The sequence below is a fragment of the Podarcis muralis genome, chromosome 1 (assembly GCF_964188315.1).
Source record: "Podarcis muralis chromosome 1, rPodMur119.hap1.1, whole genome shotgun sequence".
In the NCBI taxonomy this organism is placed as follows: Eukaryota; Metazoa; Chordata; class Lepidosauria; order Squamata; family Lacertidae; genus Podarcis; species Podarcis muralis.
In genome coordinates, this window is record NC_135655.1 from 29,898,366 (window position 1) to 29,922,160 (window position 23,795).

General features: G+C 46.2%; 1 protein-coding gene across 9 annotated transcripts in view; it reads right to left on the reverse strand.

Annotated features, from left to right (window-relative positions):
- Positions 1 to 1,293, reverse strand: part of TMEM63C (transmembrane protein 63C) — a 72,321-nt gene extending 71,028 nt beyond the window's left edge. For 4 of the 9 annotated variants that reach the window (XM_028718871.2, XM_077925312.1, XM_028718860.2 and 1 more), the window contains exon 1: positions 775 to 1,292. The gene's annotated coding sequence lies outside the window, so the exon portion shown is untranslated. Of the gene's footprint in view, positions 1 to 774 lie in introns of all 9 variants that reach the window. The other 5 variants (XM_077925320.1, XM_028718880.2, XM_028718899.2 and 2 more) reach the window with 4 other exon arrangements.
- Between the last annotated feature and the right edge of the window lie 22,502 nt (positions 1,294 to 23,795).

Below are 23,795 nucleotides of genomic sequence, written 5' to 3' on the forward strand. Positions count from 1 at the left end.
ATTACCATTTAGAAATTGTAGTTTAAGATCACTCTGCCAAACTTATGCAAGGGGCAAGGTTTTCATTCTTTCATCAAAAGTCAGCACAAGGCTAACCCCACAGTTCCAATAAAGGAGCAAGTAGGCCCACTCACATTTTATTTTATTTTAAAACCATACACATGTGCATCTCTTTCCTTTCTGAAGCTGCTTTTATTTCCATGCCCTTTCTGTGGTGCCCATCCTGTTTCCGACTGTGGCTGTACAGATGTCGCCACCAGACCAAAAACAAGGCCCAAAGGCCCTACTCTTTGGCTGGGGGCTTCTTCAGGCTTCCTGCCCTACAACTACAACCCCATCTTCGCCGCTGCTTGCCAGCCTAAGCAGGGTCCGCGAGAAAAGGAGATTCCCCCAGTCTGCTCCTCAGATCATCGCAGGCAGACAAACCACCCCCGCCCCAGTGCAAAGCCCCTCCTCTCCTTTCCCATGGGATCTCTCGCCACAGCAAGCGGACCCTAAGGAGAACACACATCCCCATGGCTAGCTTAGGTCGGTGGTGGTGGTTTCCTACGGATCCTGACGGCCTCCCAAGCCATTCCTGCCTCGTGATTTGGAAATATATGCGCACATAAACCTTCCCTTCTTCCTCCAACCCCTCTGGGATCTCCACCACCCGAGGCGGGCTGCTGCTCTGCGCGCATCTTCACGAGACGCTGCAGTCCCCCGGTCACAGAAGTCGTGCAAAAAATAATAATAATAATAAAGGACCAGGCTGCAAAAGAATTGCTCCCCTACCTGGGAAAAAAAGGTAGCCGAGATCTTGCTTGCCCCTCCCGCACCGGCGTGAAATCGAAGGACGCTTTCCCGAAGGACGGCCGCCGGAGACACTTTTTGGGGCCAGCTTTTCCCGGCGTCGCCCCTCTCCAGATCAACTGCACACTTGCTCGGGGAGACCTGCTCCGGTTTGCAGCGTCAGGCTGTTCCAGGAGCCCAGCGAGAGACCATAACAAACCCACTTTTCTCCAGGCAAGGGGACGTCGCTAAATTCCCGAATCAGTGCAAAGGGCTACTCGCGCAGTTCAGGAACTGGAGCAGAGAAACCCGGTCTCTGCCCCACCCACATCCCCTCCCGGGTTCGCTCGGCGCGCCGTGACCGCGCAGCTGCATCCTGGCGTGGCCACGGTGGCGCGCCAGCCCGGCCTCCCCTCTCCCCGAGCGGGGGTCTCCGCACGAAGGAAGAGGACGGGCTTCCCACGAGGGAGAAGGCAAGAGCGGGCAGCGAGGGATCTTCCCGATCCGCCTCCGCCCTGCCCTCCTGCAACGCGGCGGCGGCGGCGAATGCGCGCCTCGGCCCTCGCTTTGCTCCCGAGTTGCATGCCCGGGGAAGGGACTCTCTGCAAGTTGCCGGGCTAAGCCGAAGCAGGTCGAAAACGCGAAAGGTGCCCATGAGCCGGCGGCAAGGGCTCGGTCCCTCCGCGAGGGTAGCTCGCAACCTATCAGCGATCCTGCTCTGGGGTTTTCGCGTTGCAGGCTGTAGCCCAACAGGTGCACCTTTCTCTTTCCCGGAAGTGCAGCGGTTGGGGGAGCATCATCAGCTGAATTTCTTACGTAGTTATAGCAAGTTAATAATAATAATAATAACTTTTTCTACCCCGCCCTTCCAGGTTCAGAAAACCAGGCTCAGGGCGGCTAACAACAAATTTAAAACACTTAATTACAACATAGAAGCAGCATAAAAATTAGTATAAAAGCATGAATGACAATAAAATTCAAAGCTCAAAAATCAATTTGGGGAAAATCCATACAATAAACATTAGATAGTCACCAGGGCTGGCTGAATTAGTCCTACTTGGGCCAGCGAGGGGGCCAGCTAGGAGGCCAGGGGAAAATTAGTTGTGGGGTCTGAGAGCAGGTAATCTTCATAAAAGGGGAGGGGGAGGGAAGAGAAGGGAAATAAAAGATCAGGCTGGATTCAAATTAAAGGCCAGGCAGAATAGCTCTGTCTTACAGGCCTGGCGGAAGGAGGTTAAATGCTGAAGGGCCCAAGTCTCATGGGACAGAGCATTCCACCAGGTCGGAGCCATCACTGAAAAGGCCCTGGCCCTGGTGGAGGATAGTCTGACTTCCTTAGGGCCTGGGACCTCTAAACTATGGTTATGCGTGGACCTTAAGGTCCTCTGCGGGGCATACCAGGAGAGGCGGTCCCGTAAATACTAGGGCCCTAAGCCACAAAGGGCTTTAAAGGTCAAAACCAGCACCTTGAACCTGACCCTATACTCCACCAGGAGCCAGTGCAACTGGTAAAGCACTGGGTGAATATGCTCCCATGGCAGGGACCCCGTGAGGAGCCTCGCTGCAGCATTCTGCACCCGCTGGAGTTTCTGGGACAGTTTCAAGGGCAGCCCCGCATAGAGCAAATTACAGTAGTCAAGCCTGGAGGTGTCTGTTGCATGGATCACTGTGGCCAGATCAGGGTGGGACCAACTGCTTAATGTGGCGAAGATGGAAAAATGTTGCCTTAGCTGTTGCTGTAACCCACGCCTCCATGGAAAGGGAGGCATCAAGGATTACACCCAAACTCTTAACGGAAGGCAATGGCACTAATTGGGCCCCCACAAGAGGAGGGAGTTAGACTAGGGGTACTAACTTGAATAAAAAGGCAGGGGCAGGTAAGCACACACCCTGTTTGAATGGCAATGCCCCTCAACTTTGGGGAGGTTGATATTTTATTGGCAGTGAGGAGGGGGGGAGACGAAGGAACCTCGGCCCCTAGGAGTTGGCTCCTATGAGTCAGGCTATTTGTCAGAGTGTAGTCCAGGACTGTTTACTCTGACTTGCCGTGGCTCTCTGCAGAGTTATTTACAGAGAATTATCTAGTTAATATAGGGACGCGGGTGGCGCTGTGGGTAAAAGCCTCGGCGCCTAGGGCTTGCCGATTGAAAGGTCGGTGGTTCGAATCCCAGTGGCGGGGTGCGCTCCCATTGTTCGGTCCCAGCGCCTGCCAACCTAGCAGTTCGAAAGCACTCCCGGGTGCAAGTAGGTAAATGGGGACCGCTTACTAGCGGGAAGGTAAACGGCGTTTCCGTGTGCGGCTCTGGCTCGCCAGATACAGCTTCATCACGCTGGCCACGTGACCCGGAAGTGTATGCGGACAGCGCTGGCCCCCGGCCTCTTGAGTGAGATGAGCGCACAACCCTAGAGTCTGTCAAGACTGGCCCGTACGGGCAGGGGTACCTTTACCTTTCTTATCTAGTTAATAAGCTACTTAATAATAGTTAAGATTCCTGCACTGTAAAGGGTTGGACTAGATGATCCTTGGGATCCTTTCTAACTCTACAATTCTATGATTTTTAAGAAAGGCCTCCTGCAGATACCATTTTTATCAGGCAGTTCATCCTTCAGCACACTGTTTTAGAAGTTATGTAACTTGTGAAGTAATTGCAATTAAATGATTTGAATACATCTAGAGTTTTTGTGTACAGGTGCTGGCTGAATGAAGAAACTGTACAGCAGGGGTGGGGAATCGATTTCAGCATGAGCGATGAATTGGAATTTGCCCAACCTTACAGGAGGCCACATTGCTTTGGTGGACATGACAAACGTAAGCAGGGGCAAAAACCACAAAGCAACCCCCCCCCCCCCATGGATGCTCCTTGATTTCGCCCCGTTGACAGGAACACACAAGCACAGCACACACAGCACTCTCCTTTACACACACACACACACACACACACACACACACGTACGTGCACAGAGTCATATAAACTCTTGCACACCAGATATGATGCAGGCACACATGCAAAACCACCCCTCCATTGCTGGTGGCGGTGGCAGGGAAAGATCCCTCTGCGGGTTCTTTAGATAGGGGTTTTATCTTCCCATCTTGACAGTAAGCACTACAGCACTAAAACTGGAGATAACCCCTCTGCAAGCAGGCAGAGAGGTTATCTCCAATGATAGAGCTTAGTACTCAGATCAGAGATCCTTTGGCCTACTCTTTAAGAGTAAAAGGCAGTATTTCTACTGCTACCAATCCAAGTACTAAAGTGGGGAGGAAGGCTGCCTTTATCATTGTTGGTATTATTTATTCCATTTATATACCACCTCTCATCTGTAGATCCCAGGCCAGTTCACAGCATAAAGAGCAGGAAGAGAACTTAACCGTATTTTTCGCTCTATAACACGCACCCGACCATAACACGCACATAGTTTTTAGAGGAGGAAAACAAGAAAAAAAATATTCTAAACGAAACAGTGGATGTATGATTTTTGTGGTTCATGCTGTGGCCACAGACATGTGATCTGACAGTGAGTTTGGGATAGCCCAATGCAAAAATCCTGAGGATCCATGTGGATCCGTGCTTTGTAACCACATTTTAAGTGGGGAGGGAAGGAAAAGCACTCAAGGGACAAGGAGCACGCGTGGGGTGGGTGGAGAAGGATGCTGTTAATAATGCAGAAGAGGGGTATAAGAGGAGAAGGCTCCTCTCCTCTCCCGCTTTGCTCCTTTAAAGCAAGCAGGCTCTGCTTCTCTCCCTCCTCCCAGCTCGCTGAAAAACTTTGCTGCTATTTAGCCACCTGAGTGGGGAGGAGAGAGGGACAGAGACCCTGCTTGCTTTAAAGGAGCCAACTGGACAGGAGCCGCTTACACTCGTGTAAGCGGCTCCTCTCCTCTCCCACTTTGCTCCTTTAAAGCAAGCAGGGTCTCTGCCCCTCCCTCTGCTGTTTCAAAGCGAGCCACGGAGGAGGAAAGGAAGGGGAACCATGGATCCTCTGCTCACGACTGCAGCAGATCCCCCCCGCCATAACACGCACAGACATTTCCCCTTACTTTCTAGGAGGAAAAAAGTGAGTGTTGTGGTGCAAAAAATACGGTATCTCCAATTAGCACCGGGCTGCTTAGATAATCCTTTAACTGTCCCACACCTGATGCCATATGACAGCAGGTAAATGGCAGGTGGGCATTGTTTGTCACCATGGACCAAATGGAGAAGACTGGCAGGCCCAATTAGACCTGTTGGAGCAGAGGTTCCCCACAGCTGTTGTTCAGCATCAGGTGAGTTGGAGGCAATGATCTGTCAAGGTATTTTGTTCTGAAGGAGGAATCCAGTGCCTAATCTATCTGGCACACAGTGTGAATGACTTGAAGTCCATCATCTGCCTGGAAACTGCTGGTACCAGTTTATCCTACTAAATGGTAAAACTAGATGGCTCAGCTGAATCGTAAGAAGAATTATAGAAGAGAATCAAGGCTTTAAATCTGATGAGTCATAGCATGACTCAGCTTGTTCTTCCTTTGTCCTCAAATCCGTTCCTAAGTGCATCCCTCCTCCTTAGCTGTCTTGAGTAAACAAAACCACCTGAACAAGATCAAAACATCCTGGTCCCAGGCCAGATCAGGCACTGCTAGATCCATTTATTTCAACTCTATATAAGCACAACAGGGACTGATCAGAGTTGCAGTCTGGAAGGCACCTAGTTGGGCTAGGATTGGGATGTTACTAAGAAGAAGATTCACAGATGCTGTATTCGTGGCTTTTTTTTGCCTGGTTAGTCTGTTATATAGCCTCGAACTCCCTGTTTGTTTCAGATACAGAATCCTATATTGCCAAATCACATTTATTGATCGCTTTTGCCTGTTACTGTAAGGATAACACATCACTAATTCCCCAAACTGCATCAGTTTAAAAAAGAATCAACAATAATAAAATATTGCATACCACTTAGGCTCCACATCTGCGCCCCAGCCTCCTATATAAAATATTCATAAATGCAAATCAATCGTTAAAGAACAGCCTGGCTGGGAAGAGTAGCTGTGTAAGAATGGCACCCTTGGGTTCCATGTTTGGTGTCTGCCTTTGATTCCAGATCTAACCCCCTTAATCAAAATATTGACCTTTCTTCATGTCAGTGCAATTGCCTCATGAGGTGGGGTCTTCCTTGGCTTTTAAATCATAAAGGAATCTGTTCCAGCACAACACATCCAGTAAAGTTAAGCCCAGTGATTTCAGAGAGAGAGAAAAGTACATAACTGACTGGTCAAATAGAATCTCCATTTTACAGTCAGTGATTTTAACCGGTTTATACATCCCTTGGAATATATTTCTACATCTTTCTCTCAGGAGCTCAGTGATACTTCTTGTGCTACAGGAAATGTGAGCATTCTATATTTCCATCCAGGGGTACAGTGTTTCTTTTTTTAAAAAAAAAATATTTGAAGGGCATTCATTTGTGTGAATTACGGGCAAACTAAGTGATCAACATCACTTGAAATTTGAGTCTCCAGCACAAATTCTTAATAGTACAGCATATTGGGACACCTGGGACGAGGGTGGCGCTGTGGGTAAAAGCCTCAGCGCCTAGGGCTTGCCGATTGAAAGGTCGGCAGTTCGAATCCCCGCGGCGGGGTGCACTCCCGCTGCTCGGTCCCAGCGCCTGCCAACCTAGCAGTTCGAAAGCACCCTCGGGTGCAAGTAGATAAATAGGGACCGCTTACCAGCGGGAAGGTAAACGGCGTTCCGTGTGCTGCGCTGGCTCGCCAGATGCAGCTTTGTCACGCTGGCCACATGACCCAGAAGTGTCTCCGGACAGCGCTGGCCCCCGGCCTCTTGAGTGAGATGGGCGCACAACCCCAGAGTCTGTCAAGACTGGCCCGTACGGGCAGGGGTACCTTTACCTTTACCTTTACCTATTGGGACACCTGGACCACAGTGAACACAAGGAGACATATCTAAACATACACCACACACAACAACAAATCTTGCTGCAGTCAACTAAAGACAACCATGCCTGCCCTGCCTTCCCCCCAACCTCTCTCCAGAGCGAAGACAACAGAAGTTAGACTACATCTGTTCAGATAGAGATAGGGCCACCAGCTGAAGCTGGTGGAAGGCACTCTTCGCTACCAAGGCCACCAGAACAAACGATCCAAGCTACGCGGGAGTGCAACCCCATCCAGAGCAGGCAATCTCCCATCCATCCAGTCTAGGAACCACCTACTAACAGTGTCTCAGTCTTATCTGGGTTGAGCTTCAGTTTGTTGGCTCTCATTCAGTCCATTACTGACACAAGACAGCAGTCCAGCAAATCGACTGCCTCGCCTGCAGATGTAAAGGAGATGTAGAGCTGTGTGTCACCGGCATATTGCTGACACCATGCTCCAAAACTTGGGATGACTCCATCAGTGGTTTTATGTAGATGCTGGTGGCGCTGTGGGTTAAACCACAGAACCTAGGACTTGCTGATCACAAGGTCGGTGGTTTGAATCCCCACGATGGGGTGAGCTCCCATTGTTCGGTCCCTGCTCTTGCCAACCTAGCAGTTCAAAAGCGTGTCAAAGTGCAAGTAGATAAATAGGTACCGCTCCAGCAGGAAGGTAAACGGCGTCTCCGTGCACTGCTCTAGTTCGCCAGAAGCGGCTTAGTCATGCTGGCCACATGACCCGGAAGCTACGCTGGCTCCTTCGGCCAATAAAGCGAAATGAGCGCCACAACCCCAGAGTTGGTCATGACTGGACCTAATGGTCAGGGGTTCCTTTACCTTTACCTTTGCTTTTATATAACATAGAGGATAAAATTGAATCCTGAGGAAGTGCACGTTGAAGACTTCATTGGGCTAAAGAACACTCCCCAAGTATCACCATCTGGAAATGACCATCCAAATAGGACCAGAACCACTGCAAAGCAGTGCCACCAACCACCAACCCAGACTTGTCCAGAACGACTGTGATTAGGTCCCCCCCCCCCCGACTCTTGCCAGCTCCTCTCTTCCCAAGAGCATCCTTTTGCAATCTACCGTACTTCACCAACTGCATGATTTCATCTTGAGTTGCAGTGTGGGTTGTTGAAAAATGAGGTGGCAAGGAAATAAAATGCAGAAAAGTACAGGCAGTGATAATTACACCCTTTACAGCGGTCAGTCACAAAAGTGTCGCTAATGACACAGACATCCTCACATTGCTTAGCCAATTAACACATACAGTGCACTAAAAATATTTTTTTCTCAGTTTAGTCCTCAAGTGATAGCACTGAAACTCTTGGTATGCTTTAATGCAGTGGATTCATGCTGCAGATTCTCTCTGAAGATCCTTTTCTCCAGGATGGGCTACTACTCTAAGGTCATTTATGGATGGGTGGGTGTATGCATGCATGCATGTAGAGACATCACCTTGCCAACAAAGGTCCGTAGAGTTAAAGCTATGGTTTTCCCAGTAGTGATGTATGGAAGTGAGAGCTGGACCATAAAGAAGGCTGATCACCGAAGAATTGATGCTTTTGAATTATGGAGGAGACTCTTGAGAGTCTCATAGACAGCAAGAAGATCAAACCTCTCCATTCTTAAGGAAATCAGCCCTAAGTGGTCACTGGAAGGACAGATTCTGAAGCTGAGGCCACCTCATGAGAAGAGGTGGAAAAGACCCTGGTGTTGGGAAAGATGGAGGGCACAAGGAGAAGGGGACGACAGAGGATGAGATGGTTGGACAGTGTTCTCGAAGCTACCAGCATGAGTTTGACCAAACTGCGGGAGGCAGTGGAAGACGGGAGTGCCTGGCGTGCTCTGGTCCATGGGGTCACGAAGAGTCGGACACGACTAAACGACTAAACAACAACAAATACATATAATGATACATGCATTACATTTATACTGGTCTTTCTTCCGTCATGGAACTGAAAGTGCCCCCCAAGATTCTGAATCATTTAAGTCAGACTCAGTATCAATCAATAACTGAAACAAAGTTACCCAAAGCCCAGCATGGGGGGAATGCCCAGAAAGCTTTAAGAGAGAGGAAATGTGAATGACGCCTTATCAGCATGGAGCGAAAAGCAAGTCAGCTTTTCGCTGCTATTCAAGCCTGTATAATTGCTACCAATTATCAAAAAGTATATTACAAAGACCAAAGATACAGACTCTCATAGAAAATGCAAAGATTAATCAGAAACGGAACATGTAATAGCTCTCTGCCTTTTCCTATCCAGTACAGAATAACTTGCTGAACATAATCAGCTTGCAAAAGCCATCAATTACTATGCTGTACCAACTAATCATTTCAAATCTGCCTTCTTACTATGAATATTATCCTCAACCAGCTCTTGAAAACAATGGTTGCACCTTGCTATTGTGGAAAAAAACCCCATTCTAAGAACAGGTCAGGCATAATTCTGATGAACAGTGACAACAACAAGAAGGCTACTAAAAGAACCCAGCATTGCCAATATCACAAAAGCCAAAACCTAGCCTTGGAAATAAGGAACATCTGGAAAGTCAAGATAATTCAATCTAAAAGCATTTCCAGGGAGACTAGAATTTGGAGAAGAGATGCTACAAATGTGCAAAAACATGTTAACCTTGTAGCCTTCCAAGATAATACATTTCTAAACAATGAAGGATACCTCTCTCAGAAAGAGCTTTGGGATATTCAAACCTTGCATGAGGAAGTGCTGAGCTGCGGGGGGGGGGGGGGGGGGAGGCAGAGTAGTAATGATACTGAACTGACTGTGGTTCCTACAAATTTGCGAAACTGCCTAGGTGTGTACAGTGGTACCTTGGGTTACATACACTTCAGGTTACAGACTCTGCTAACGCAGATATAGTACCTCGAGTTAAGAACTTTGCTTCAGGGTGAGAACGGCGCGGCAGCAGCGGGAGGCCCCATTAGCTAAAGTGGTGCTTCAGGTTAAGAACAGTTTCAGGTATGGACCTCCGGAACGAATTAAGTACTTAACCCGAGGTACCACTGTACTGTAGAAGTATGTAAGGTTGAGAATTCAAATGGAAATTTTTAAAAACCAGAATGGCCAGTAATGGACTTATGACAGATTATTGGGCTGAGCAAACTGCACATTTTAAACACTGAATACGCCACTTCTATCCATATTTACAATCTCCATCAGCATATGTATCTGATTTTCCTCTAGCAGGAAAAAGAAGCAATTGTTTGAGAAAATAAGATCCCTCTCAGCTTTTGTCAGGTAGTTACAGTAATTGCTTCTTCCACTGAGGAAGGTAGTTTCACAGTAACAGGCGTGGAGCAATTGTGGGAAGTGAATATACTGCCTGCTGCTAAGTTGCTTATTTTAACCAGTTGACTTGTCCTGATGCCTAACAATGTTCTCTTTAAATCCTCAGCTGAGTTCCTGCTGATGTTTCCAAGAACTGCTCAAAGCGACTTACAAAGAATAAAAGAGGAAGCCATTTCCAACACTACAAAAACAATTTCATAACGACACAGCAAAACAAAAGCAAATGTAACAACATACAACCCCCCTACATTTCAAATAAATATAACAATGCTTATAGCATACTTTTACAAATAACTGTATGTACTTCCTGAGGGAGGGCATTCCATAAATACGAGGTGTCACCAATGAAAAGAGGGAAAAGATGCCCAAGACTGTATACATTTTGAAGTTCATAACATGTGAATGTGAGTGGACTGAAAGGTACCTGTCTGTTTCATAACATGGGAAGAAAAGAGATTATACATGCGGGGATGATAAGGTTTACCCCTGTGAACTATTCACACATGATTGTGTCCAGAACTGTACACAGCTTCCCTACGCTCATGTGTAGGAGACATTTTATGATTGAAGCAGTCCATAATACATTCAGCATCTACATATGTAACTCAGAAAGTTGCCTCCTGGTTGGGGGGGGGGGGGAGTGGATTTTTTTTTTTTTTTTTGCTAATTCAGCACTGCCATCTACTGGATTCCCTGGATATTGTCAGCCATCAATTTCTAGTCCCTGAAAGGCCGAGTCTTGTTTCATCTTCTTTCAGAAGATGGTCCAACCTGGGTCTCCATCTTACACTGGGTTTTTGACAGTTTTCATCTTCAGGGCTCCAGTTAAGACGTTTAGGCGCTATTCCTATTCAGTCCCTCGAGTGAGGGGTTGTTGCTCAGTAGTAGAACATAAGCTATACATGCAGAAGGTCAAAGCAGAACCTTAGGGTGTTTCCCTCACACAGGGCGCTGAGCTAAGTGGGCACAAAATTGAGAAGATCCATTTGGGGGCATGAGCATAGCCAGGATTTATGTTGGGAGGGGGCATATGGTTGCCATATGTGTGGGAAATCCCAGACATGTCCTGTTTGGAGGGGATTACATGCCCAACTGGGGGCATTTTTTTTACAATTGTAAGCAAATATTCGGGGTTTTGGGGTTTTTTGGAGGGGGAGTTAAAAAAACTGTGTGCACAGATGACCCAGGTTCAGGCTTGAGCTCGGGGTCTGGCAACCTTAGGGGGCAGGATTTATGTTAGGGGGCAGAACCGAGCTATCTGTGATGTGGTTGGTCAGTAATAATAATAATAATAATAATAATAATAATAATAATAATAATAATAATTTATTTATACCCCGCCCATCTGGCTGGGTTTCCTCAGCCACTCTGGGCGGCTTCCAACTGAATATTAAAAACAAAACAGCATTAAAAATTCCCTAAACAGGGCCCCCTTCAGTTGTCTTTTAAAAGTAAAGTAGTTGTTTATTGCCTTGACATCTGCTGGGAGGGCGTTCCACAGGGCAGGTGCCACTACCGAGAAGGCCCTCTGCCTGGTTCCCTGTATCCTCACTTCTCGCAGCGAGGGAACTGCCAGAAGGCCCTCGGCGCTGGATCTCAGTGTCCGGGCTGGATGATGGGGATGGAGTTAAGTATTTTTATTTATTTACTTGATTTGGGATGACAGCTTTCCCCCTTGGGTACAAACATCTTTTGGAGGGCCAAATTTTGGCCTCGCTCAAGAAGCCATGTTACCAAAGATTATCAAAGTCCTGGTAAAAGTTGGTCCATTAAAAAAAACAACATTATGGACCACTGGATGGTCCATAAAAAAACAACAACTCAGCAAGGCTGCAGAAGTTTTTCCCTGATTCCCTGGAGAGTTTCTGCCGAACACATGATACAGATTCAGTCTTAAGGACTCCACTCTGGATTTGTGCAGGATTTACTTCTTAGCCTTTTCTTTTCCCGAAGAGGTCCCACAAGTCAGCGGGGTATGGATTTCTCCTTGGGGTTTAGTCCCGAAGCCTTTCTCACAAATGTGTAGAGCCACAAGGCAGCAGAGGTTTAGGATCAGAATACACCCACAAAAAGCAGCAGTCTGGAGGGCCCCCGAGCTAATTTGGGCACCACAGTGTATGATGCTGATGACTCTGTGATTTCAAAGGTCATGCACTGGCAGTCTCCCCAGAGTAAATATGTCTTTTGTTAAAGATGTGCTCTCAAATGATCCCATGCATGCTTACTTAGAAGTAAGTATAGTGAGAATTTACTTGTGATGAAGGCTGTCCAGGAGTTCAGCATTAGTCGTTATTGGTATCTTGTTGAATTGTGCTTCCTTCTTGTCCAAAAACATCTGGATGTCTAGGCTGTGTGGAGAAATCTTCTCTTTTCACTTTGTGCTGAGTTAAAATACCTGGTTCTTCCTCCAGAGGTGACTGCACTTCGGGAATGTGGAGAATGATTTTTTTCAGATACGCTTTAGAACGCCAAGAGGAGCAGGAGACACATAGAGGCAGATGCTTAGCAACATGCATTGGGTGAGAGAGAATAGCGACTTTCTCTGTGTCTCCTCCAGGCTTTTGATGTCCTTCACCTGTCCTGCCTTTCAGAATTATGTCTTGCCTGAGACCTTCACACTCCTTAAGGATGTCTTGTTTGCTGGATTGCTGCTTAATTGGGGATTTGTTACCTAGAACTAATGCCTCCCCCCCCCCCGTGCAATGCTTCATAACATCACAGCAATTATATAATTCTCTTGATTCCCCTTCAGTTTTTGTTGCTGCTAGGTTATAGCTCTATTCTCTGTTCCCAGTACAGTGGTACCTCGGGTTACATACGCTTCAGGTTACAGACTCCGCTAACCCAGAAATATTACCTCGGGTTAAGAACTTTGCTTCAGGATGAGAACAGAAATCGTGCTCCGACGGCGCGACAGCAGCAGGAGGCCCCATTAGTTAAGTGGTGCTTCAGGTTAAGAACAGTTTCAGGTTAAGAACTGACCTGCGGAATGAATTAAGTATTTAACCCGAGGTGCCACTGTAAAGCATAGCTCAGAGAAAGATTGGAAATGCTCAGGTCTTTTCCTGTCAATACAGGGCTGTGGACCCAGAAACCCCGGTGTGTGTGTGTGTGTGTGTGTGTGTGTGTGTGTGTGTGCGTGCTTTGTGAGGTGAGCCAAGCCAGCATCAAGAGTTGGCATAGCAGGGCACCTGCCAGGGCCAATGTTCCCAGACAAGGGCCTGCTGACAAGAGACCCATGGGCCTTCTCCTCTTCACCATTACAACCTGCTTCTTCTCCTGCCTCTCCCTCTCTGTGTCTGGCAAACAAGCAGCTGGTAGCAAAACTTGGAGAGCAACCCACTTCTGACACCATGCAGTAATCCTTGGGCATGGCCAGTAGGAGGTGCTGAGTTCACTTGCAGTCCATCCCTTGGCTCTGTTCTCCAGACGAGTCACAAAAGATTCCCATAATTTAACAAAAGGCTGAAGAATTGATGCTTTTGAATTGTGGTGCTGGAGGAGACTCTTGAGAGTCCCATTGACTGCAAGAAGATCAAACCTATCCATTCTGAAGGAAATCAGCCCTGAGTGCTCACTGGAAGGACAGATCGAGAAGCTGAGGCTCCAATACTTTGGCCACCTCATGAGAAAAGAAGACCCCCTGGAAAAGACCCTGATATTGGGAAAGATGGAGGGCACAAGGAGAAGGGGACGACAGAGGATGAGGTGGTTGGATGGTGTTCTTGAAGCTTCCAGCATGAGTTTGATCAAACTGTGGGAGGCAGTGGAAGACAGAGGTGCCTGGCGTGCTCTGGTCCATGGGGTCACGAAGAGTCGGACACGACTAAACGACTAAACATCATCATCAACAACAACAACAAAAGGCTTGTTTGTTTAAGAACTGCAAGCCCTTGAAGCCCTTGATCAGGGGATTTAACAGAATTTGAAAACTTAAGGGTGAAAAGAACAGAAACAATAACTTCTGAGCAAGATATATTATTCTGAGTTTAGCTATAACCAGAAATAAATATCAAAATAATTGGAATAGAGATGAAACACCATGGAAGTAGTATGGGAAGGGATTTGGCAACATGATGGCTGCTTGAATAACAATATGTAAAAACTGGAGAATATATTTATCCCAGCATTAGAAGACTGGATAGAAAGTATAGGAATTGGCTTATATGGGCAAATTAACTGATATTGTAAAAGGGAAGGAATGCCGACAACTTGATAATTTAGTCATTGAAAAATTTAGTATATTTTATATATTGACGCAATAAGATCAGACACAAGAAAATGTTCAGCCATACATATTGTTAGAAACAAATTACGGAACAATAAGTTGTATGCTTATATTCCTTTGTTTTGAGACTGCTGCTAAATCTGCATGGTTGCTTATTAGGAATTTTTATGCAATGAAAAAAGCAAACAAAGAGTAACCAGTTAGCTGTTTCTTTACTTGCTGTTACCTATCTATAGGTAAAAAAGGTAACGGACCCCTGGACAGTTAAGTCGAGTCAAGGGCGACTATGGGGATGTGGCACTCAACTCGCTTTCAGGCTGAGAGAGCCGGCGTTTGTCCATGGACAGCTTTCCGGGTCATGTGGCCAGCATGTCTAAACCATTACTGATGCAACAGAACACCATGACGGAAACCAGAGCGCACGGGAACACCGTTTACCTTCCCGCAGTAGTGGTACCTGTTTAACTACTTGCACTAGTGTGTTTTCGAACTGCTAGGTTGGCAGAAGCTGGGACAGAGCAATGGGAGCTCACCACCATTGCACGGATTCGAACCACCGACTTTCCGATCAGCAAGCCCAAGAGGCTCAGTGGTTTAGACCACAGCACCACCCACATCCCTATATACTTACACCACAGCTATACATCACCTATCTATATGCAAACATCACATCAGTCCTGCACAGGTGAGAATCTCATTTGTATTACAAATGCTTCTCCAGAGTTCCCTATTCCCTAGTAACAGTAACACATAGATGCAAATCACATTAAAGACTCAAAGGCAGCTGAAAGGTAATGTGTGAAAATGTCCTGCCTATTCACCTGGCTCCCCCTCTCCCACTGAATGCTATGAGTGATCTAGGAGCCATACCCCAAGAACATTTGCAGTGTCATAACACAACATGCACATACAGAGCAGGATTCTCCATGAGTCTACCGTCACAAACACATCTGGAATGTCACTGGGAAGAGGGAGGTTTGAGTGACAGTTGCATGGAAGGGGGAAGAGGTGGATGGAAGAGGGGTTAAGCACTCTCCCCCTATTGCCATCTCTCTGTAAATTCACCCTCCCCAGCTGCATAGTGGACAGTTCTTTCGAATTGTATTGTGGATTTTTCTCAGAAGCACATTTTGTAAGGAGAGCCTTTGGGAAAAGAGAATGAAAGGGGAATGAATATTTTATCTTTAGTAACTGGTCATTTCCATTCTGAAGAGAGGAAACGAAGGGCCGTCTGTTGGGTGCTGAATATTCAACACACAATCAGCAACTGGGTTATGTATGAATATAAGGATGTGTTATTATTTATAGAGCTTCATAGTCACGCACAACACTTTACTAGCAGAAATATGCTATGATAGGTAGCAAGGCCATTGTAGCTTTTGCTTTCTCTGTGTGTTTTTTATAATTACTGTTACAGATACATACATATGGATCTCCCTGTCCTGACACTAGGAATGGATTTTCTTTCCTAGAATACCTACTGGTTCCAAGGAAGGGTCTCATAATGTGGGGCCTGCCCCAGGAAAGTCTTTTCCTCCCGCTCCTGCATACAAGACATCCACTTTACCTAATGACAGCCTTCGGCCTGGTACTTAGACGTGGAGAAATGGTAGTGGCAGGAACATGAAGCGCAAAGGGCAGCTTTTTATGCAAGGCAGTGGTGTAGCGAAGTATATTTTTTTACCCTGAACTTATTGGTTTCATGTGGGGACTCCTTTAGACAGTACTGTATATTACCTCACTTCAGATGTGGTTCACCAACCTTGCTGCATTTGAGGACCCTCCTGCTAGGTGGAGCTCTGAATTTCTGTCCTGACAGCACTGTTTACGCAAGACACCTTTCTCTTAACCTCGACCACCCATCTGTAACATCAGGAAAATGACACTGGCAAACATCACTTGTAGGCCAACATCACATAAGGTAAAAAAAAAGAAAAAGGTGTTTTATGAATTTTTTAGTCAAGCTGTGGAGAGGGGCTGTACAAAAAGAAGAAGAAGAAGAGTTTGGATTTGATATCCCGCCTTTCACTCCCCTTCAGGAGTCTCAAAGCAGCTAACCATCTCCTTTCCCTTCCTCCCCCACAACAAACACTCTGTGAGGTGAGTGGGGCTGAGAGACTTCAGAGAAGTGTGACTGGCTCAAGGTCACCCAGCAGCTGCAAGTGGAGGAGCGGAGACGCGAACCCGGTTCCCCAGATTACGAGACTACCGCTCTTAACCACTACACCACACTGGCTCTCAACATATGGGTTGTAAGATGCTTGGAGACCTTCAGATAATGAGAGACTAACAAGTGTTGTTGTTGTTGTGGCTCCCTGTGACTGCTAATGAGGATCCTGTTGTTTTGCACAATCATTGCTCAATGTCCTGGTCACCCTTGCCTGAATGCTTACCAACAGCCATTATTAGGAAATTCCATGTCTTCCTCTAGCTGTTTAGGATAAACTAAATACCCCCCTGTGCTATTTGCTTTCTGCCTCTGAATCATCCCTTTGCTCCCCTCCTTCACCACACAGCACTTTATGCTAAGTAATACACCTTCCTTACAGAGCAGGCACAAGACGGGTATCTTTCTTTTCATTTAGAGCTCCTCTCCCATCTTTATGGCTGTGGAAGGCTCCTTCAAATATTTGTTCCCTGCCTATGTGATATTTCCTGGCATGCAGAAAGGAATTTGACTTTGAAAGGCGGCAGCAAATGATTCAAATGTTAATTTCAGCAACAGCTTTCCTAACACATCAGGATGCACAGCCAGTTGCTGCTTGGTACATTTGCCTCTGATTTCACCCTTCTCTCATTTTCTCCAGCTTTTCCTAATCACAACTAAAAGGTTACATTCTCCTGCTCTCTTACTCTCTCTCATTTTTCATTGAGACAGTGAAGCCAGGTTAAGACACATTTTGATGAATTAATCTGGGAGGACAGTGGTTGTTACCCTGAAAGAGCCAGGGGGAAATAATGAAGACAGTAAGGCACAAAGAGCCCAGGTAGATTAGACCAAAGCATCTTGTTTCTCACAGCTCACAAACAGGACAATAACACTCCCCCTCTCTGCCAAACATTGGCAGGAGTGTGTGGGGCCACAGGCACGCACACAGGGTCTTGTCCCTTTGGAGAATGGAAGACAAAGCAGAAACAGCTGAGCTTCAAGAAATGTGGTTTTATATTTTCACCTTCAGTCTGCATGGAGGGGGTCCAGATCTTACAGCATGGTCCAAAGCATTGCAGGCAGTTCTTCCTTCTCCCTTGCCAAGATGGATCTCACCCTTACAATCATAGAATCATAGAGTTGGAATAGACCACAAGGGCCATCGAGTCCAACCCCCTGCCAAGCAGGAAACACCATCAGAGCACTCCTGACATATGGTTGTCAAGCCTCTGCTTAAAGACCTCCAAAGAAGGAGACTCCACCACACTCCTTGGCAGCAAATTCCACTGTCGAACAGCTCTTACTGTCAGGAAGCTCTTCCTAATGTTTAGGTGGAATCTTCTTTCTTGTAGTTTGGATCCATTGCTCCATGTCCGCTTCTCTGGAGCAGCAGAAAACAACCTTTCTCCCTCCTCTATATGACATCCTTTTATATATTTGAACATGGCTATCATATCACCCCTTAACCTCCTCTTCTCCAGGCTCACCCTTTCTTCTTCCCAGAAGCTCCTTGTCCTCCCCCACAGCAGTTACCCTGGCAACCTTCCAAATCTCCAATCTCTTGTCACACCTGGGCAAGAAGTTCCATTGTCTTGTTAATGACCCACCATGGCTCTCTTAACGGCCCTAGTTTGGCCAGGCTACCCAGGAACCCCTTTGCAGCTTATATTCTCCCTTCATATCACAAATAACCCATAATCTTATCATTTATAAATTTTAGTGTTTGGGGGGAACCCCCCCCCAAGTTCTGTAACAGTGGCCAATGGTCAGAATCCCACCACTCTCTGGGACACCCTTCCACTTGCTGTTAGGTAAAGGTAAAGGGAGCCCTGACCGTTAGGTCCATGCCTGGATGACTCTGGGTTTGCGGTGTTCATCTCATTTTACAGGCCAAGGGAGCCGGCGTACAGCTTCCGGTTCTGTGGCCAGCATGACTAAGCCACTTCTGGCGAACCAGAGCAGCTCACAGAAATGCCGTTTACCTTCCCGCCGGAGTGGTACCTATTTATCTACTTGCACTTTGACGTGCTTTTGAACTGCTAGGTTGGCAGGAGCAGGGACCGAGCAATGGGAGCTCACCCCGTCGTGGGGATTCAAACCTCTGACCTTCCGATCGGCAAGCCCTAGGCTCTGTGACACACTTCGAAGACCCATCCATCTGCTTAAGCAGGCATTCCCCGGCTCGTAACTTTCTCCACATTATTCTGCTTTATTATTTATTGATATTTAACTGCATCTTTTATTGATGGCTTCTCTGTTTTTGCTGATGTATTTCTATGTACTTTCGGTTTTAAGTGTTGCGTATACATTCCACACCCCCTTTCCTTTTTAATGATCTTACTGTGTTTTATGTCAACTGCTGAGGGATTTTGCATATTAAGTGGCATATAAATATTATTAATCATTAATGATCATCTTACTCTCCCATAATTGGTGGATCTAAAGGAGTGCTCAGTAAAAGAAAAAAGAATAAATTGATCGTGTGGGGGGATGGGAAAATTGGGAGCCCCACAAACCTTCGGGCCTCATGACTTTAGGGGTGGGGAACACAGTTATGGCTGCGGTCATTTAAGAAAACTATTTTAAATGACAGTTTGGTTTTTTTGTATGGGAGGCTATGATTTAGTGAACGTTGTTCTAAAAGATGGTGTAGGTTGCTCTTCATACTCTGTTTAAATACTACCAGTGGATGAGAGCCCATCGCCCCCTGAGGCAGATTGTTCCATTGGTGATCAGTTCTGACTGTCAGAAAGCTTTTCCTGCTTCCTTGCAATTCCTACCTGTTGGGTCTATTTGTTCCACCCATTGGAGCAAGAGAAAAGGAAGTCTGCTTTATCTTGTGCACAACAGCCCTGCAGATAGTTGCAGACCCTGATGGTCTCTCAGCTTGATCTTTCCTTTTCAATGCAAAACATGTCCAGCTCTATTGACTTTCCCCCAAAGGACTTGGTCTCCACACCCCTCATCATCCTGTCCCCCACCCTCTGGACACACTCCAGTTTGTCAGTGTAATTCTTAAAATGTGGTGCCCTGAACTGGACACACACTACTTCAGAGGCAGCCTGACCAATGCAGAACAGAGTGCAAACATTTCTTTTTGGGATCTGGGCACTGTATGTGCTGAACAATTATAAGGCTTCTGGGTGACAGCAGCTTGAATAGTCCAGGGACAAGTAAAAGAATGGCTGAATAATAATTGTATTGGCCCCATGCAAGACAAGACCGGCTCTGCCCTGATCTCCCTTTCTCAATATTCACTAATTGGACCTTGACCTGCCACTTCCCTTCCCCAGAAAGGACTTGCATACCTTGCCAGACACTGCTTCCTACAATTACTGGTTAAAACATCTTCTGCACGCACTCGATTTTCATGGAAATGACACACACTGCTTCACTGCCTGCACCCTGATTTGTGATAAAGCATTCTCCAATAAAAGAATTTTATGCCTTTTTATATGCTTGGGTTCATTGGTGGAATGGCAAATGGTTCATCAGCGCAAGGAAACATTCTTCTCCTCTCCTTCCTCCTGCACCCTCTTAATCTGTTCTAGGGGTTCCCCCAACCTCCTGGAGAAGATATTGGGACAGTGCAGGTGACATAGAGAAGAGAGAAAGCCCATTGTGCAAGCAGAAGTTGTTCTGCTACCTCAGTTACTTAGCAGAATACTGCCGTGTTACATTTTTCGTAAATAAAATTCAAGTACAGTCATACCTCGAGTTGAATGTGCTTCGGGTTGAGCGCGTTTGAGTTGTGCTCTGCGGCAACCCAGAAGTAACAGAACGCGTTACTTCCGGGTTTCGCCGCTCGCACATGTGCAGACGCTCAAAATGACATCACACACATGCGCGGAAGCGGCGAAACACGACCCGCGCATGCACAGACGCACTGTCATGTCTTGCATTCCATTCGGGATGCAAACGGGGCTCCGGAATGAATCCCGTTCGCATCCCGAGGTACCGCTGTATATAAAAAGGCATAAAATATCATTCTAATACAAAGACTCTGCTCCGGTTTGAGATGCTATAGAGCAAGATAAATGCTGACCTTTAAAGCCCTAAATGGCCTCAGTCCACTATACCTGAATGAGCGTCTCCTCCCCCATTGTTCTGCCCGGACACTGAGGTCCAGCACTGAGGGCCTTCTGGCGGTTCCCTCATTGCGAGAAGCAAAGCTACAGGGAACCAGGCAGAGGGCCTTCTCGGTAGTGGTGCCCGCCCTGTGGAACGCCCTCCCACCAGATGTCAAAGAGAAAAAAAACTACCAGGCTTTTAGAAGACATCTGAAGGCAGCACTGTTTAGGGAAGCTTTTAATGTTTAACAGACTATTGTATTTTAATATTTTGTTGGAAGCCGCCCAGAGTGGCTGGGAAAACCCAGCCAGATGGGCGGGGTATAAATAATATATTATTGTTGTTGCTGCTGTTGTTAAAGTTACAACATCCATAAAGTTACCTAGTCAATTCATAAAGAGCAAACCTTCATCTTTGCATCCCAGTTGACAAAATGCAGTGTGCCTGCCAGCCAGCTAGGGAAAACTGAGACAATATTGTTAAAGAAATCTGTTTACTTAGCTGTGATGTAATGTGGTATCACAATCTCCCTAAAAGAGTCTAGTGTCTGTCTCCATGATCAGTTTGAGGACACAATGGATGACCGATGTGTGGCTTGAACATGCAGGCTGGATCAGAAAGAGTACGTAATTGCACATTTTCAATGTATTAAGTCCCATTATCCACAGTGGGACTTCCTTCGGAGTACCTTAAATCATTGCATAAGAGTATTTTAAATCCAAACCTTAAGTTCTTCAGGATAGCTTTGCTGGACATTAGCTGGAGCAGGTGAGGAAGAATATTTATTTTCAAATTAAAAGCAACATTTTAAAAAGCTGTGTTGGATCAGACTGAGAATACATCTAGCCCAGTTTATGAGGTGCTTCATATCCCATTATTGCTAAATTTACTCAGGAGCCTTTGATGAGGGACTTGCACTGTCATGCTTTCGAACTGCTAGGTTGGCAGGAGCTGGGACAGAGCATCGCGGGGATTCGAACCACCGACCTTCCAATCAGCAAGCCCAAGAGGCTTTAGACCACAGCGCCACCTGCGTCCCTGCCATTATAATAGAACGAGGGAGATGTGTATGGTGAGTTCTGACACCTCTTTTTCTAGAAAAATAGCATTGCTTATAGATGTTTAACATTTCTAATTTTAATATTTTTTTCTGTCCATATACCCAGCACAGTGGCAAGTCTATAATTTCCTGGATTCCCTCCCCTCTTTAAAATTTGCAGCATTCAAAATTCTTTCATAAGGAGAATGGCTTTAATAATAAAAGAAGCACGCTTGTGAAAAGATTAGCAATTTCTCATTTGAGATTTGTTAAAGGATTCTCAGGTGGGTGCCATCTGGCGGCTAGTGAATTTGTAGCTTGTCAATTAGCTGTAAGCTTTCATTCGCTGTCACCTCGCTTTGACTGTCCTAACCTCTGAGGTACCCTTTTGGGAAACAATGGTTCAGGTGTCTTTCTAACATCTACAGCAAATGCCAAGGCAAATAATTCATGGGCTAGCCTCTCTGCAATCTCTTCAGCATTCCTCTCACATCCTTGTCATTTAAAGGTCCTCCTATTCCCTTCTTGACTGGTTTCCTGCACCTAATGAATGCAAATAAATACATGTTGGTTGTTTTTAGCCACTCAGTCCTTACATTCTTTATTTGTTTGTCTCATCATAAATTTACATTTGTTTTGCCTCGGTGTGTGTGTGTGTGTGTGCCGGACACTTTTTAAACAACACTTGCAGAACTTCTTACCATATATTACAGTACTCTGTTGATGCTAATTAACCATGCTTGCGTTCTCTTGAACTTGTTCATATCCTTTTTGATCTGTGATATACATTTTATCTGAGCTCCTAGTACAGTGGTACCTCAGGTTACAGACGCTTCAGGTTACAGACGCTTCAGGTTACAGACTCTGCTAACCCAAAAATAGTACCTCGGGTTAAGAACTTTGCTTCAGGATGAGAATAGAAATCATGCTCCGGTGGTGTGGCAGCAGCAGGAGGCCCCATTAGCTGAAGTGGTCTTCAGGTTAAGACCAGTTTCAGGTTAAGAAGGGACCTCTGGAACGAATTAAGTTCTTAACCTGAGGTACCACTGTATAATGGTGTTCACCTCCAAGCTTCCTGGTGAAAATTGACATTCCTGGCATGCCTCTATAATGTCCTTTTAACTAACTAGGGGGTGCCCTCCTGCTGTTTCATTTTGCCAACGCCCTTCTCCTTGCCTCAGTCTCCCTCCCCAGAGTTCTCCTTTCCATTACCACATTTCCCCTCTTCATGCCCCAGTTCCTTCTTCCTCACATTCCAAACCCACACGTGTCAAATTATCTCTTCCCCCAAAACCATCCTCTCTCTGAGGGAGGAGAACTCCCCACGTCAGGTTATGGTGGTGCCTCTTCCTCCCCTTCCCTGAGTGATCCATTTTGGGTCCAAGGTGGATTCCTGCAAGTTCTGGTTCAGTCTGTGTGCCTCTTGTGCCTCCTCACAGGTTCAGACTGCCATCACAGTGTGATGACAGACTGGGAAATATGTTCTATAGAGAGATATTATTTTTAATTATCTTCTAAAATTAAAATTGACCATGTTGGACTTTCTTGGCAATTTTCCACTTACATAATTTCAATTCAAGAGTGCTTGATCCCAGGCTGTTATCAACAATTACATCTCTAACTGGATTCTGGGCACCACCAGCATTTTTACTTTGAAGTTTCTAGCACTATTGTACAAACATCTATGCATTTTGTTCCTCTGGATAGTTCTTTCTTTTGCCTTTCTCTCCCCCCCCCCCCTTTTCCTGTCCAAGCTGATGTCTCCCATATTGCAAGCGATGCTGTCAAAGTGATAGCTTATTTCTAAAACATGGCTACCTGGGCTACACCATGGCAACAGCCTGTCGGAAAGATGCAAACTTTTCACTTGAGTCCCTTAAAACTCTCCTGACTGATTTTCAGTGTGTGGCAACATGTAGAACATAATGTGTTCCAAGATAGCTGCTTTGGGTGACATATTTTTGCCCACAGCAGATTTCCGCAGTTGAGCTGCAAACTCAGGAAAACAGGAGGTTTGCAAGCAGGCAACAAACACACACGTCAGACCTAAGCTTGGCCCACAAAGGAAAGAAAGTCCTGCATTAATGTGACAGATTTCAACATACATTTTAATATTGAGGAGAGATGCAAGGGTGTAGCTGGTGAACAGGACTCACTGACTCTGAGACTGAAAAGGCGTTACAAAAACATATCAACTTATGAGACCCAAGGGTGAGGGTGCAACCTTGTTGGTGTCAAGGGCCACATTCTCTCAGGGGGAAGTGGTTAGGGGCCACATACAACCAGTGGGCAAGGATATCCATTTTGTTT